The 16,923-nt window shown below is 48.5% G+C and overlaps 1 protein-coding gene across 2 annotated transcripts in view; it reads right to left on the bottom strand.

The window, feature by feature from the left end:
* LOC143000449 (protein Jumonji-like) overlaps positions 1-1,957 on the bottom strand; it is a 41,093-nt gene extending 39,136 nt beyond the window's left edge. For both annotated transcript variants that reach the window (XM_076149764.1, XM_076149763.1), the window contains exon 1: positions 1,815-1,957. The gene's annotated coding sequence lies outside the window, so the exon portion shown is untranslated. The remainder of the gene's footprint in view (positions 1-1,814) is intronic.
* Between the last annotated feature and the right edge of the window lie 14,966 nt (positions 1,958-16,923).

Below are 16,923 nucleotides of genomic sequence, written 5' to 3' on the forward strand. Positions count from 1 at the left end.
CGCTCACCTCGCCTCCGAAAAGCCTCGCTAACCCACGGTGCTCTAAAACAGCGGGGCCCCGTCTATTCAGCCCCGGCTCCCTTTTGTGTCGGCGCGGGCTGCCGTCGTTACCCCCGGTGCGACAGGCCGCCGAAGCTTTCTAATGAGTCATTTTTATTCAGGCGATAAGGTCAGCTACCCGCGGCGGCTTAAAAGGCCCTGAGGAGCTCTGGAGTGGCAGCTATGAGATGCTAGACAGACACACACACACACACACAGGAGCTGCTGGGAAAGGGAAAGGGAGGGGGAGCGGCACAGGCAGGCACAGAGGGTGAAATGAAGGTGTGAAAAAATAATAAAGAAACGCAGGAGAAAAATGGAAAAAAGGTGGTGAGAAAAAAAACACAAAACGGGACTGTAGGTAGAGATGATAAGCTACATTTCAAAAGCGGCGTCCCTGCGCTGCGCCGTGCTGGATAAGCGCCTGGCGTCCTCGGCTGGGGCGTAAACTTTAAGAGGCTCTTTTCTCTCTTTTCTCTCTCTTTCTCTTTCTCCCTTTTTCTCGCCCTCTTTTCTTTCCGCGTCTGGGTTGTGTTAATGTCAGCTGAGAATAGCTTCTGAGGCACGTGTGAAGTTCAAGTCTCCACTGTTGGCTGGCTGAGGGCTCTTTTTTTTGTAGGGGAGGAGGGGGAGCAGCCGTGTCAAACAAAGACGCGGTGGCAGCTCGGTTCAAAACAAACGCTTCGTCCGCCCCCCCCCCCCCCTCACTCCCCATCCCGTGTGCTGTTTTTGAGGTTTACGACGACACAAAAAAGCAAAGACCCTGAACTCTTCCTGTTCTGTAAGCAAGCTTCCACCTGGAATACGATTTTGTGTTTAAATAAGCCGGCTAGAGGATCGATCCAAGGCTACAGGTGCTTAGTCGCTACTGAATTCTAGTAGGGAACAATGTAATTCCTTCAGGAAGTTCCTTACTCACATTCCCACTGTGCTTCCAAAGTGCTATAATGACTAAAGAATACAGAATCTCCTCGTCCGCCGCCTCCTTGTCGGCGTACAGTTAAGCGTGGCTTTGAACCTTCGCTGCTACACAAAAACAAGACCAAACAAGAATCGGAATAGTGGAAGATGCAGTCACACTACTTCTGTATCATGTGGATCTAAAAAGAAGCAGGATGTGCGTTTGAGAGTGCGACACTGTAAGCGGCTACCATCAGGTCGCACCATCACAGACGACGTGTCTCATCTTCATCACTGGCAAACGCACAGGCGACAACATCTCCTTCAGTCAGAGGAACGACATCAGCCAAGCCGCACCAAACAAAAGGAGGCGACGGTGGCGTTCTTCCACAGGAATTCTGTTGCAGGAGCTTTGAAATCCCAGTGGAAGTTTTCAATATGTCAGATTGCTTCAGTTCAAAACATCCTCCAATTACTGTGCGCCTGTTTTCTATTTCATTTATCTCCCATTTGTGCTGATTACAGATGTCCAAATATTGGATTGGACGGTTTTAAATGAGGCACCTGCCAGACATCCAGGCTGGCCTAGTTTTTATTCAGAGAGAAAAGGAGTGAAAACAGAGCTGCGTGTCTCGTAATTTCTGGTTTGTGTAAAGAGTAAATTCAATTTGTTTGTCGGCTGCCAAGCAGTTGATGTATTCCAGCGATTTGAAGAAAAGCTAATATGAAGCCAGTTTGTGTCAGTAAGCTGTCAGTCATAGCAAAGGCTTACATACACACGCAGTTATAATACACTGTGGTAAACGCACATAGTAACAATTATAATTCTGAATGTCTTGTGGCACTTAAATAGAGGCGTACGGGGATAAACTCACCATTGGTTTGGTTTCCGTCCCCATCCAGCTGCCGTTTCTGTGCACTCTTGAACTCTTTGAGGGAGAGGTAAAGCACCTTGCGCACCACCCGCTCCTCCGACCACGGGATCCCATCACTGTCATCCTGCAGCAGAGAGAAGAGAGACAAAGAGAGTCACTACAAACTCAGGATGACGGAACTTGAGGTTCACTCTAAGAGGAATGCAATGCCCATAGATCCCGAGCGGCCCAGGAAGCTTCTGTCATCCACTTTTCCGTTAAGTGGTAAAGTAACAGAGACAGGACATAAAATGGCCCATTTTCACTCTATGTGCGCAGCGGTGATGCAGCAAGAAGAGACTAAAATGGACCCATGTATTTTTTGTGGGGGCTTCAAAATAGATCCTAATATGAAAACTGGAACATGGAAAAGCATGTACAGGAATGAAAACAGGTAATTAGTCATTTGTGCAGTGGTACGCTGAACTAATTTTTTCCTGAATCTAACCTGAAGACAAGACAGTAAACAACCTCATTAGCAAAGATGGAGAATTTGTTTGTCCTGTCTTTGTTTCCGTGTCAGACCGCAGCGCGAGTCGAAAGCTAACAAGCTGGTTGAAATAAAACCTAACGAGCAAATTTCAGCAAAGTCTGAATTTTCAACCAATTGAGGGAGAAAAAAAGGATTTACTCTGCACCTTTCTGCGCTAGGCGACATATGTAACATGTTACATCACGACACGCCACCAGCAAGCAGGAGGACTTTAATGGAGTTGAGTTTTCACGTTATAAAACTACAGAAACCACACAAAGAAGTAAAAAAAAAAACAATGTAATTTCCAGCACAAAGCAGGAATCTCCCCATAATGCATCTGCCTCCCTTTTCTTTCCGGCTGCCATCCTTCCCCTCCGTGTCGAGCTATATCATGACATTAGCGTGACACTGCATTAGCATAACATAGCATTAGTTCACAGCTAGAGACAGGGCGAGGCATTAGCATAACAATGCGCGGAGGACTGCATCTCCACACAATGCGGCGATAGCAAGAGCGCCGCGGACCCTATGGGTGATGAATGGGTAGGAAGCAAATGAAAAATGCATCATGGGACGGTGAGTTCATGTGTTGCTAATCTCTCCCGGAGCGACTCAAACAGAGGATGTTATTGTTGAAGGGGGTCACCAGAAGTCACACACACCCGCGCACACGCACATCCTCTTCCAAAACACGCGGCCATTTTTATTTCCCTACAGTCACAATCTGAGCGGACCAACGTGTAGCATCGCCCGCCACCGCCGAGTTGTGACAGTTTAAAAAGAAAAATCATTCCCACTAACAAGAACTTGTTAAGTGTCTTTAGCTAAACGTACGACAGCAGCGACGTTCACGTCTCTCGTCTTAATTCGCTGTGTTACACTCGGCGCTTCGGCAGCTGCGTTTGATGTCGAACAACGCTAATGACTAAAGGAAATGAGATTAGGACATGAGCAACAACACAGAGGTATTAATAAATAATGGCAGCTGGAAATAGCCTTTTCCCTGGTTGAGCCAAAGGATTTCAGCTTTAAGATTCCAGAGAAGAAAAACACTTTTTGACGCGAGCAAGGAAAGCTGCCGCTGCCACGCTAATTCTCTCAATTAAATACACATTTCTAAACTGTAACAGCGAACTCGATTCTGGCCATCGGTAATGTAAGAGGCACGCGTGGAAAACACTCAAATGTTTGGCTCGGCTGAGCGGCTGGCAGACGCGGCGGTGACATTAGCGCGCAGGGGTGTGTTGAGATTTTCCACCTTGCAAGAAAATAATTACCTCAGACATCTTATCGCCACTGTAATAGCCGATAACGGTCTCGGCAATCCATTAAGAGCAAGTGCTCTTATTAAAAAAAAAACACCGAGTCAAAGGAGCCACGCAGCTGTGTGTGTGTGTGTGTGTGTGTGTGTGCGCGCGCGGGTGTGTGTCAGGCTAAGTGTGTTAAAGGCAGACAGTTAAGCATCATCCTAATATTATACATCATCCTACTGGCAGTCGGTTAAATGCAGCTGAAGTGATTGCTGCTCGTAAAACATTGAGACACACACACACACACACACACACACACACACACACACAGAACGGATAACATATGGCCTGATCAGAGCATTGTTAATTCTTATAGCATCAAACCACTGTGTGTGTGTGTGTGTACCCGTGTGTGCCTTTCCAAGTTCATCTTACGTAATAGCAGCAACCCTGGTGCAAGGAGGATTTATTTTCAGTATTAACCGTTGATGAAAACTGACTACAACTGAGAAGGATCACCCCATTCATCCACCTTTAGTTGCAGGTTTGAATCCCATACGTGACAAGGGCACAACTTACATCTCTCTGTTTTGAAGTAACAGCTCTAATAATCTACCAAGAACGACCTCATTCATCCACTTTATCTGTTTCTAAATTGTTTAGAGAACACACACACACACACACAGGTTTTGCTTGTTTATCACACTTTAGTGATTTCGGGGGGTTTTGATTTTGCAGGTCTGCTCCGGGGCCTCGGGGATGAGGCCTCGGCAGAGCTGTGAGGGGAGAGGAAGATTAAAAGCAGGGTGTCTGCACATGATGGAGCTGATGGGTGACAGCCGCGTCTCCCTGCATATCGCACGCAAGCTGCCACGCACGCACACACACACACGAACCGCCCGCCCGAGCAATCGAGCGGACTGTTCGGAGCACCGATGCTTTGCAGCCTCTGACAGAGGTTGATAGGGTGTGTTTTGTGTGTAGCGCACAGTCCCTCATTACACTGTCACACATGAGCGCGCGTGTGTACACATTCACACACACACACACATAGCATTGAGGATGGTACTGCAAGTATTCAATTATGCCATTTTTTACTGTACTTAATGTCATCTAATCCATTCTCTGTGAGGGTGTGTGTGTGAGTGTGTGTGTGTGCGTGCGTGCAAAAGCCTGCCAGGTAAGCACCAATTACCTAGACGGCTCACTGGCACCCTTTCCCTCGTGGTGTGGCATAAGGCCAAACGTACACTGACACACACACACACACCCAGCATTGACAGTGTGTCCCTCGGTCACACACACACACACTGCTCCTTCAGTGTCCCTATCCGTTTTCCCCCAAACCTCCATTGACTTTAAAAGTTTCTTTTCCTCACGGTTGTTGGCGCCGTGCCACCTATATTTCATAGCAACAGGGTCTGGGTTGGAGAGGGGGGGGGGGGGGGGGGCTGCTGACAGGGAGTTTTTCATCAGCTGGGGGAAGAAAAGCGAGTGTTTAAAGCTGCGCTCCGTTACCCTGGCTGCACCCTTTAACCTCTTTGCTAGCGTGGCGCGTCGGTTAAATGGCTTTACACCGCCTCCACAGGTTAACTATTGCTGCGACCCGCGAGGTTCTTTTGTGGCCGAGGTGTTGCGTTCTCACAAAGGCCGCCTCCTGCCTGCATCGCTCAGCTTTCCAGGTGTAAAAAGCGTAGACATGATGGACAGAAATTGCTCACAGAGCCTCTCTGAAGTCATTCACACTCTCGCCCTGCCGGAGGATAAGTGAGGCATGACACAGGACAGGAAACATCTACTCAAAATAAACAATAAAAGCTAGGTAGCATTCCTGTTTCTCACTCAGACAGATACAGCTGTGTGTGTGTGTGTGTGTGTGTGTGTGTGTGTGTGTGTGTGTGTGTGTGTGTGTGTGTGTGTGTGTTGCTAAGGTATTGCAGGAGCTCTTCAGAGACAGCTCGTAGACAGAGCGATGCCAGATGAGCGCTACCTGGCACTGACACACACATCTAGACCCCGACCAGCTCCCATCGGGCAAGTGGAATCCCACTAATGAGCGCAGGGACCTTGTGCATGTGCGCGTGTGCGGGTAACCGAGTGATGCATCAGGAACACTGCATGTCTACTGTCACCTGGCAACCCCCCCTTCAACTGCCTCCCCCCTCAAACACACACCTTTTGAACACACAGGTAATCAAACCTGCAAAACCACACACTTTTAGTTGTCCACGGGGATTCTGCGCCTGCAAATGAGATCATTACATCTCTGTCTCTCTCTCCAACACACACACACACACACACACACACACACACACACACCTACACACACACACACACACACACACACACACACACACACACACACACACACACACACACACACACACACACACACACACACACACACACACACACACACACACACACACACACACACACACACACACACACACACACACACACACACACACACACACCTACTGTCTGTCAAGGCAGACAAGCTACAATAACTCAGGCACGTATAAATTTTGGAAGTACACAAATGAAGACACGTTTCCCGCCGGGCTCTTTAAAACACTTTGCGCCATTAAATCACCATTAAACCTCCAAACTGATGGAATCCGAAGGGGGAAGGGTTTTTAATTGCAATATTATCCAGGAGGATGCCGGTGGAAACACTCAGACGACATCATGAATGGACAGCTGGCAGTGTCTATAAGAGGAGGATCCATGAGCTCGGCTAGACCTGCGACTGTGCATGACAAGTGGGTCCGGATCCACTTTGTGAGACTCTTCAATAGAGGCAAAATTCAATAAACACTCCGATATCGTGAAGGGAATGGTGAAAAGAACATCCGAGGGTACAAAAACTGGGACAAAGAGCGCGGAAACAAGCGTCCCCGATGTACAGGGCAGGACAAACACGTCCATTTTAGCTTGGAAAGGACAAACAAAGCTCGTGAAAAACAGATCGGACCGTTCATCTGTGATATTGTTTGGCTGCATTGTTTGGAACGTCCTGGGAGACTGCATGTGACTCCCATACTGGAATACTGGAACAACAATGGGAACATTTCACAGAGCACAGCCAGCATTGTTGTGGTATAGCTCCCAAAGTAACAGAAGTCTATACAACTAAAAAAAACATATTAAACAGAAATGGACACACCGGAATTTTGCAAAATCCGTAAGAAATGTCCAACTTCCTTCTTCGGCTCCCTTGAAAATAAACACTGCGCCTTTAAGAACGCAGCCGTGTGTAAGCGTGCGACAGAAAGCTCAGGATACACACACACACACAGAAATTGTTGATTAAACACTCTAAACTGAGCTGATATCTGCTTATGTTAACACCTTCAAGTTTTCCGTCACCAATCAACCAAAGCGTCTCTGCCTGTGACTGGAACTCTTTTTCTTCTGCATGCGCATAATTGTGTATATATACGTGATGCGTTCATGTACCGGCGTGCTAAAAATACCCCGTGGTGCTGCTGTTACTGCTGCCGAGTGTGCGGATGTCACGGCAGAGGAATGTGGGCCACACGCCAGCTGCGATCTGCTCCACACACACACACACAGAAAAAAGGAACGCAACCGGGCCCGATTTCTGTTATTCTAACAGGCTTTCCTCCCTCTTTAACGGGCAGCGAAGGAGAAAAAGGGGACAGAGGGATTGATTAGGCAGAAATGTTATTCTAAGCGGAGCCTGCGTTATTGTATCCAGTAGTCAGGAGAGGTAGCTTCCCCACTGCCCTCAGTCCTTCCTCCTCCTCCAACACATGCGCCCCAGATGAGGCTTACAGCAGAGGATAAGAGCATACAAAGGTGCTGGAGACGACGACAATGATCTAATCTCCATCTTGTCTTTAGACTTACAAGGGGACCTTTTTTTTTTCTTATTCCTGTCCACGGCTCTGCTAAAATCCTCCTCCCACTCTCTGACAGCAACACGTCACTGATGCTCTCGAGGAAAATGTTGCTATAACCAAAGCAAAAATGGAGGATTTGAGTTCACATTCCATTTCAGTTCATGGTCTATAGCCGCGGCCCTTATGGATTCACGCGGACCGGATGCAGAGCTCAGGGCACAGAGGACTTGGAGGAGGAATGTAGGGTTGCCGGGTACGCGAGGCCCTATATAATCGACTCACTCCACCGCAAGCTCACTGCGTAGGAATGTGTGTGTATGTGTTTGTAGCCACAGGGCCTTCCTTTTAAACGAGGCGTGATGGGATAGCCCCGCAAGTTTGGAGAGGGACCCAGAACAATTCCATATGTTGGGAGAGGAGATGGGTTCACTGTACGTCCATGCGCTCGGACATGAAGGCGCTCACACACAGTTTAGACCAAGCATGAAAACAAATGATCAAATGGCTTCATCACAGTATGATCAAAGTGTTATTATGGACATAAACAGAGTAAAATGAGACAAAGACTCAACAACTGGCAACTTTCCTCACAACTGAATCGTCAGAAACAATACAAAGCCGCAGACAAAGTCCAACATTTATCATAGTTAAATGTGCAGAAAGGAGCAGCTGGGTTGAGTGTGCACGTGGCAGACCAAGCTTTCTCCTGCAGAACAATGATTTTACTCTTTAGCCTGGCCAAGATGCTCCATCCCGCACGCACACACACACACACACACACACACACACACACACACACACACTTCACATCTGCTCTGTCACTCATGTCGGCTGCCTGCATTTGCACACACACGGTCTGAATCCATCTGAGCGTATAGAAGTGACAGACTGCCAGCACCATTCAGCCCCATGGAGCATAAAACGCTATCAGCCTGGTTAAAGCAGAGCAGAGCAGAGCGAGAGAACGAGAGAGAGAGAGAGACTGAAAAGGAGAGAAGGAGACAGAGAGGGGCTGAAGAGAGGAGAGAAGGGAAGAGAGAAAGAGGGCAAGAGAGAGAGAAAGCGAGGCTTTTAAATATAAAACCACTTAATTTCTTTAAGCCGAAATTAATAAACAACACAATGGTGTTAAAGTCTTGGATGCGTGTGTGTGTGTGCCTGTGTGTGTGTGTGTGTGGAGATGGAAGCCCAGCTGGCTGCATAATAAGGACTTTAAATTGACTGAGCTGCCCACCCACAATGGCAATGTGACCAAGTGACCCCTGTACTGACCCTCAACTACACACACACACACACACACACACACACATATTGATTTTAAGAGAAGTTAATACAAAGTTGTTTAGCAGTCAATTGGATGAACGTTCCAGATCCAATCAGTCTGACAAAATCTAATGAATCAATTTTTTGAGGCTTCATCTATATTTGGTCAGGTACATAATTATCTGGTACGTTGTGATACTGACGACCTTGTATTGTTACTGAAGCAGAAGCAGTAGTAGGAGGGCCTGTGGCGGTGGGAGCTGTGGTTCAGTCCAGCGTAGTGAGTCGTACCAGCTCAGCACTTTCACAGCTGTTTTCCTCTGTGTGTTTTTAGGGCTCAGCCGGGGAAAATTCTCCAGGTTTTCCTCTGGCAAGTTAAAGTGAGCCGACTGTTTGAGGAGGATCAGGCTCGGCTCTGGGCACTGAGCACTGACAGGCCTTGCACTTGTCGGGGCGCACACGCAGCCTGCCTGTGTGTGCGTGTGTGTGTGTGTGTCTGCGCGTGTGTGTGCGCGCCTCAGCTTGAATAACAAATGGCCCCCATTCAATAATAACAGCCTCATTCAACACCATCACCCTCCAACTCTGCTACAATATCATTTCCACTGTGGCTATTTGCTGCTGACCAGGGGTTTGACTCAATTCCCTGTACTCCACACACACACTGGTCACGTTCTGATTGACGGCGCTCCCTAACTCATTGTCATTCGTCACTGCGGCGGTGGCGATGGCTCCCGCGTCTCCCCCGCTATTCCCTCGGGAGCCTTGGGAGACCTCTGCGCTGATCCGTCTTAACAGAGGTGCCTTTCTAACCCTCTCGCCTCTGTGCAGCCGCTGTGCCGGTCGCCACGGAGAAATATGAGGGACGATTCCAAAACGTCAATAGCAGAGTTTATTTCCTTCACGGTCACGCAGTCGCTGGGGTGTGATTTTCCTTTGTCACGCGTGTCTCTGGAGAACGTTAAAGCATTTTAAAACCACTTTACGCAAGGAGAGAATGTCAACTTTCCGCCTATTTGGCATCATTAAATTCAAAGCTTTGGAACTTCTGATGTAAAAGCCAGACAGACAGACACGGATGATGCCTCCTATTACAGAGGACGACTACACCATAATGTGCAATAACTCAAGACATCGGAAATTTACCAGCGGCAAAAAAACTACACAAAGAAAAAACACAAAAATCTGTTTTTAATCGCGTTTACTTGCATATCTCAAAACTTAAATCCGTAAATTGGTAGATAATCTTTTGTTTTCGAAGACATTACTTGCTATGACCAAGATGTAAAAACAACTTATTTCATGGACTGATTTTGGCATTATTTTCATTTTACAGATTTTTTAGGTGGTAATGTGGTTGTTGCAGGTGTGACCAGCAGGGGGAGTCGTGCAAAAAACAGTTTAGCATTTTAGCAGGTTTTTACGCGAGTTTGAATTCTCGCAGCTCTCGTCTAACGCGGTCTGTTACCGTTTCACCTCCTTGGTTTGTTGTGGTGGGTTTAATACACCCTCAGGTCATGAAAGCAGAGTTTTGTCATCGTTTGAGTCCTGCTGTTTACTTCCTGTGACTGACAAGAAAACCAGACGCCCGGCTTAGACGGGATTTAGACGTTTGATTGTGGCAACACTTGAAGTATTGTTTTGTGTTTTGTGTTTGGCAGCGTGGGGATCATGAGATGCTCCCGGCGGCTGACACAGCACGCTAAATACTTGCATACGTCCACGCATCGCATATGTTTATGTGAACTACGTGCGAGCTACAGTATATCACAGTGTGCAGACATACCGCACCACAGAGCTGCAGCCCCCCCACCACACACACACACACACACACACACACACACACACACACACACACACACACACACACACACACACACACACACACACACACACACACACACACACACACACACACACACACACACACACACACACACACACACACACACACACACACACACACACACACACACACACACACACACACACACACACACACACAGGGGACAGGAAGGCTGAAACAGGAAACACAGTAACCTCATTAGCCCCGTGCCTCGTCTGACAGGAAAGCCCTGCAGGCTACGAGGCCGCTACTGAAAACAGAGCGGAGCATCCAGGGCCTCTGGTCATTTTCAGCAGCCGTCTGCAGCTGGAGGAAGACGGCGTTTGAGGGCGACGCCTGAGGGGGGGCGGGGGGACTTCCACACGGCAGACACGGTAGCCTTGTATAGTCACGACTGTATTGCATCCGCATTCTAGGCAGGTACAGCTGTAAACAAGGAGACAGTATGCGGCACACGTGCGCGCACAACAGCGATGACGACACCTCGACAACAACAGCCCGAGGCTCTAAACTCATTTTACCGCGACAGAATTTTGTGCGAGCGCAGACAAGCTGGTTTACTAGAAAGACTCATTATTCTCCCTCCGCACAACCAGGACATAAAAAGATATTGAGCGTGTGAAAAAAGGCTGCAGCACTTGCCCGCACAGGTAAAGACCTAAGCGAACACGAGGCGCGAGGAAGGCGAAGAAGTCAAACGAGTGTATTTATGAAGAGAGGAAATGTTATCACTGAATATGTAAATCCTGTCGGCGTCTCCCGGACTGAGATGCATACATACATATCCATAGGAGTTATAATAGTAAAAGGATGACTCTGCGCTGCAAACACACAAAGAGGCTCTAAGGTAAGATGGTAAGATAGGAAAAGGCCCATAATGCATCAGTCCACTCCTGTGTCCTTCACTACTTCTTTCTCACGTGCACGGAGCCAATACTCTGTCCAACGCTTTTCAGTGAGATGGATGGCTGCCCTTGTATGGCCTGCATTCACACCGCTCCCTATATATGAGCACACACACACACACACACACACACACACACACACACACACACACAAACGGCGCATCTTGTATTTCAATTTCTTAGCTGAAGACGAAAGAAATCAGGATTAAAGACAGAGAAAGAGAAAAAAAGGCGAGGCGTCGCGATGGCAGATTTGTGAGCGAGAGAAGATGAAGAGAAGACGAAGAGGAGCGGCACAAAGTGGCTCCTGTGCGCCCACGCTGGGCCCGGTGCCGGTTGGCCTGGGTTGGCACCGTCCCCTCTACAGCTGGTGGCAGTATTAACCCGCTCGTTGGCAGGCAGGCGACAAACGGGCAGCGACAGGCTAGGGCTGTGTGTGTGTGTGTGTGTGTCCTGAGGTGCCCTTGTGGGCGAGTGCGAACGTATCGCCTGTGCGTCTTAATCCGGCTGCTCGCGGCGGTAGATGGTTGAGGATCCAGACCTTAAACAAGCCGAGCTAAGCCGAGCTGAGGGCTCCTCGGAATATTGGCTGGCGCTCCGAAAATCCCATTTGAAAACACGCAGCTAAAGCCGGGCCTGTGGACATCCTGGGAATGGAACATATCAACTCCCAACAGGTCAGGATCTCCGGCTCAGTCTGCGCCAGAGAACAATGTGAATTTTCCACAGCTGAGCGGACGGAGTCTTTACTCTGGTGTCCCTTAACAACAAAGCAAGTGAGGTCATGCTGTTTCTCCAGAAGCAAGAAGTTACATTTCAGATCAGATTTTGGACTTTGACTTTTGTCTTGTGTGCTCTTCTGATGTCTCACTCTGGCTGTAATTGGTCCAACTGTGACACAGCTGGAAGGGTCAGAGCTTCCTCTCCTTCTCCTCATCTAAATCAGATGAAGCTCCTCTCCTCTCAGTCGATTGTAAGCCTCTTAAATAGGTAACACTCCTGAGAAAACTGCGCCCCCTACTGGCGTGGAGTGTGTGGCCTTATTAGTCAGAACAATTCAAAATCACAATGCTTTCGCCCGTGGAAAGCAGACGCGAGACCGGCGCCAACAACAACAGAGTAGCTTGTATACACCATGTAAGGTCAAGTCCCTCTGGTTGGCAATCGTGCTAACAAGCAAGTCACAACACTCTCTTTTCATGCAACACACACACGCGCACACGACCATCTCTGAACAATGCAAAAGCGGTAACTATAGAGGTGCTTGTTACGAGAGGACACACATACAGGCCAAGGTCAAGAGACGTAACCAGTAGCAACAGTTGACTGTACATCCTTGTCTGAATGTGTGTGACTGTGTGAGGTCTGAGACGCTCACAGTCACACACGCTTTCCGAACATACACTGTATGCGTTTCATGTCATAACTCAAGTATTTCATGGCGCGCAATTAAAAACACACACATTTTTCATGCAACTTTTCCAGACAAATGGGAGAATTCCTACAAAGCAATAATTAACCAACGTATCCATTATTTCATGACAACACAATTATTCCACAGCCTCCGAGTGCTTTACTGGTGAAAAATGAGTCAGACTGTTGTGAACAACCGACAAATATCACTTGGGTGACAAGTTAATTACCCAATTAACAAAGCAAATAATTACCCTCTGGCTCTGGATCTACGCGACTATTTTGCTTATGGAAATGAGCCTCGGCAGTGTGCGGAGGGAGGGACACCGGCGTCAGCAGAACGGAGCTCTGTGGAGGCTCCTGGGTGGGTCACCGGGCGAGTCAATGAGGCTAATTCAGTATCAAATGGTGGAGGGCGTGAGTGTGTGTGATGTAATGCTCATTTGCTTTACCTGTCTCTCTCTCTCTCTCTCTGCTGTGAACACATGCACTTTGCTCAGATCTAATAAACTTCCCTAACAAAATGGCTGCTTCAACTGCCACAAACTGCTCAAGCTACACTGAGCAACTTCGGCTAAAACTGCATACGACGATGAATATTAGTAGGTAAAAATGCACAAAGTGACATCCACACACACCTAAAATCCCTTTTTATTTACTGCACCGTTTAAGAGGAGAAGCCAGTGCACCAGCAAAATGCTTGACAAGCACTCCAACACATCCATAACCACACACAGGGGAGCGGGAAAAGCAATGTTTACCACGGCAACCTCTTATTCACATACCCTGTCGCCGTTTGACTCCCATTTATTGCAGTCCGGTTGCATCCTGTTTATTTATCCAGACACCGAGGCCCAATTTAGAGCGAGCGAGGGAAATTAAATCAGGCCTTGTGAAATCCCTGCACTCCCCCGGCCCCCCATTCCGTCCATTAAATTGTCATTGCCGGGCCCCGGTCGTTTACGAGACGCGGCGAAAAAACAAGGAGGAAGGAGGAAGCCAGAGGACGGATGCGGTGGAAATTACAGCGCGGCAGCCAGTGGGTGAGAGGGGCCGAAATGAAAAGTTAGATCATCAAAGGTGGATAAGGAGCTGGCACAGGTGCAGGAGCAGACGGAGAGACGTTTATATGCTGTAAGTATGACATCAGTTATGAGCTTTACAGTGACGGGGTTAACAAAATGGAGAGAAATTGCGTCTGAACTAGTTTTTTTTGTGTAGTTAGAGCATTTTTGGTGATTTGTTATCGGTGAATTTCCCCAGATTTTGCGAAATTAACTGCAACTCCACAAAACAATGTCAGTGACCCAGTTTATATCTAAATGCCCCGGAAATAATTAGTTAACCAATACAATTTTAGAAAATCCCTCTCCTTAAAATATTCCACAGATATTTAAAGTCCAGCTGGAGGTCAAGGGTCGGGGGCAAGCAGGTGGCCGGACGGGGTCAAAGTTGACCTCCCAGCAGACACCTCAGTGGGCGGGCCTAAGCCACTCTGCTCAAAGGACCTGTCAATCACGCTGGCTTATTTACCATGCGTGGGTCTCTCTGCCGGCCCCCAGGGGGGATCTCGCCGGCTCTTTGGCTGCGGCCTCTTTACCCCCCGACCAGAGGCAGATAAGGGCCTCTTTACATGACAAAGTGCTGTGGAAGTCCCAGGCAGAGAAAAGAAAGAGGCTCCTTTCAGTTGCCGATGGAGAGCAAATCCTCTGACCACGAGAGTTTACGGTCACGAGGTTCTGATTCAAAACTGGGATTCCCTGGCCCACCATCGTGCGCATTATTATACACCAACTTGCCTCGGAAATCAAAGCAAAGTGCTCCCATTGTATAGCGCTTTGTGCATACGTCCCCAGAGCCGTTCTTTAATTTCATATTAATCATCCAACAGCCCAACATCCTGCGCGCAAGAAACCAATTAGACCGGACTGCTCTGAACGCACGGAAAGCCCGAGCGATTCTTCAGTTTCGCGCCAGTTCACCTCGTCCTGAACTTCCCTCGCCAAAACAACCCGCACACCTTCTTTGTGTCTTCAGAACGAGCTTGGATCCGACGAGGTGTTATGGCGCGCGTGTTGCGAAAAAGCGGAACAAGACGTGAGAAAGGGGGATGCCTGGTGTAGAGAAACTGGCAGACGAACAAGGCATCTGTCATGAGCGAAATCAGGGAGGAAGAAAAAAGAGAAGAAGACAAAACGTATTAGAGGAGGGAAGATGGCAGATTTTGGGGGGGTTCTGATTTTGTTTGGAGTCTGGGCTGGAGGAGCTGCCGATCGAGCCATCTGCTCCCGCGTGAAAGCGATCGGAGGAGCGAGGGCGGTCCGCGGCAGGCGAAACACGACGAGGAGAAAGGAAGAGGTGTCACAGGGGAGGAAGAGGGGGGAGGGAGGACAGGTAGGCATTGTGTCTCCGGTTCCCCTTCCTATTCACTCGCCCTGGTTCCTTTTTGCCCTCCTGGGGGGGGCGGACGGTAACCCAAGAGGGTGCTAGAAACGTCTTGCTGTGCCGAGGCTGCCATGCCAGCACAGGAGGGGCGCGGGCGGGGGGGGTTGGGGTTGTACGCGGCACGTCGGGAAGATAAAGGAATTCAATCCACGAGAGGACAAGAGAATCTATTGAATATCAATGGCTCCAGGAATTTAAAGGGACATACCTCATATCTGCTGGTCAATGCAAGCAGCAAACAATATAGAAAAGGCGTGCTGTTGTCAATCACAGCAATTACAAACACAATTGGCTGCTCTGACACACACACAAATTTACACCACAAAAAAAAAATGTTAACAATCCACGCAAGTTATTAAAACGGGTGATTGCTGAGCGCACTGCTGCTTTAATTTGAGGCTAGGTGAAGGTACGCTGACAGGTCGCCCCGTAGGAGAAGTTGATTTTAAACTGCGCCCCCCATCCCCTCCCTTACGCCACCACACACACACACACTCCCTCCCCATCTCACACACGCTTTTCAAATGCTTGCAAATCTTCATCCATCACTGACAGCGAGGCAAAATAAACAATCATACCGTAGATCAATCACTGTCTGTTTAATGCCACACAGCGCCAAGGCTGCAAGGTGGGGAGGTTCAACGCAAACTGTGCAAGTGTGTGTGCGCGTGTGTGTACGAGCACGATCACAGGAATTCACAAGGACGCGTGTCCCTTGCGCAGATTGTTTTGGAGTGTGTGTGTGAGTGTGTGGTTGGAGGGTTTGTTTTTCCCCATAAAGAGACAATTTTACACTGCGACTCTGAATCTGTGTCGTGTGAAGATGGAACGCTTCCCAACCACCAGTTAAACCTGCACTCCAGCCTCCCTGTGAGAGCCAGTGATTAATGGGAGTCACAGGAAGCCAAATCTGGACTCTTGTTTTGACTCTCGTTGTGCCTTTCCGTGTCCACTGACGATGACAGATGAATTTGGTATCGTTCCTAAATAAAACCCCAACCCCAGCTTTGTCCCAACAAATTGTCCCGACAACTCCTGTAGACAAACTAAAGAACAACAAAGAAGGCTACTTCCTGCAAGCAAAACTGACAAATGCTGTGAATTATATGGGGGTGAAAAGAGGCTAACTGGTGTGCTTTTGACGGCCCTGTCCTCAGTTCTTAAACTAGCTGGGGAAACTCTTATATGTGACGGACCAGTACCCTTTTCTTAACTCACTACAAACTTAGACACCCAAAAGGTGAAACAGAAACGGTCCACACAAATATGCAGTGCGTCAATCCAGCCTTTAAGCTAAACCTTGGAACCAAGAACCTCGAACCAAGGAAGCCTCTCCGTCCGTCGTCACCTGGCCTTTCCATCCTCCCGCCCTGCTCTCCATAGAGACCATTCATCCCGCCATGCTTTCATCCGTCTGTACTCGGGGCCTCGTTAATCCTCCTCTCCATCCCGACCCCGTACCACTCCACCAGACTGGGACAAACTTCAAAGAGGGGTGTGGGGGGGACGGAGGGATGGTATGGTGTGTGTGTGTGTGTATGTGCGGAGCTGTGTTGTGCTTGGCCTGCACCACAAAGCCTTTTCGGAGGACAAGGGCCCACACA

This window comes from Genypterus blacodes, unplaced genomic scaffold (assembly GCF_046128005.1).
Source record: "Genypterus blacodes isolate CSIRO-AG114 ecotype Tasmania unplaced genomic scaffold, CSIRO-AGI_Gbla_v1 ptg000048l_1, whole genome shotgun sequence".
Taxonomy (NCBI): domain Eukaryota; kingdom Metazoa; phylum Chordata; class Actinopteri; order Ophidiiformes; family Ophidiidae; genus Genypterus; species Genypterus blacodes.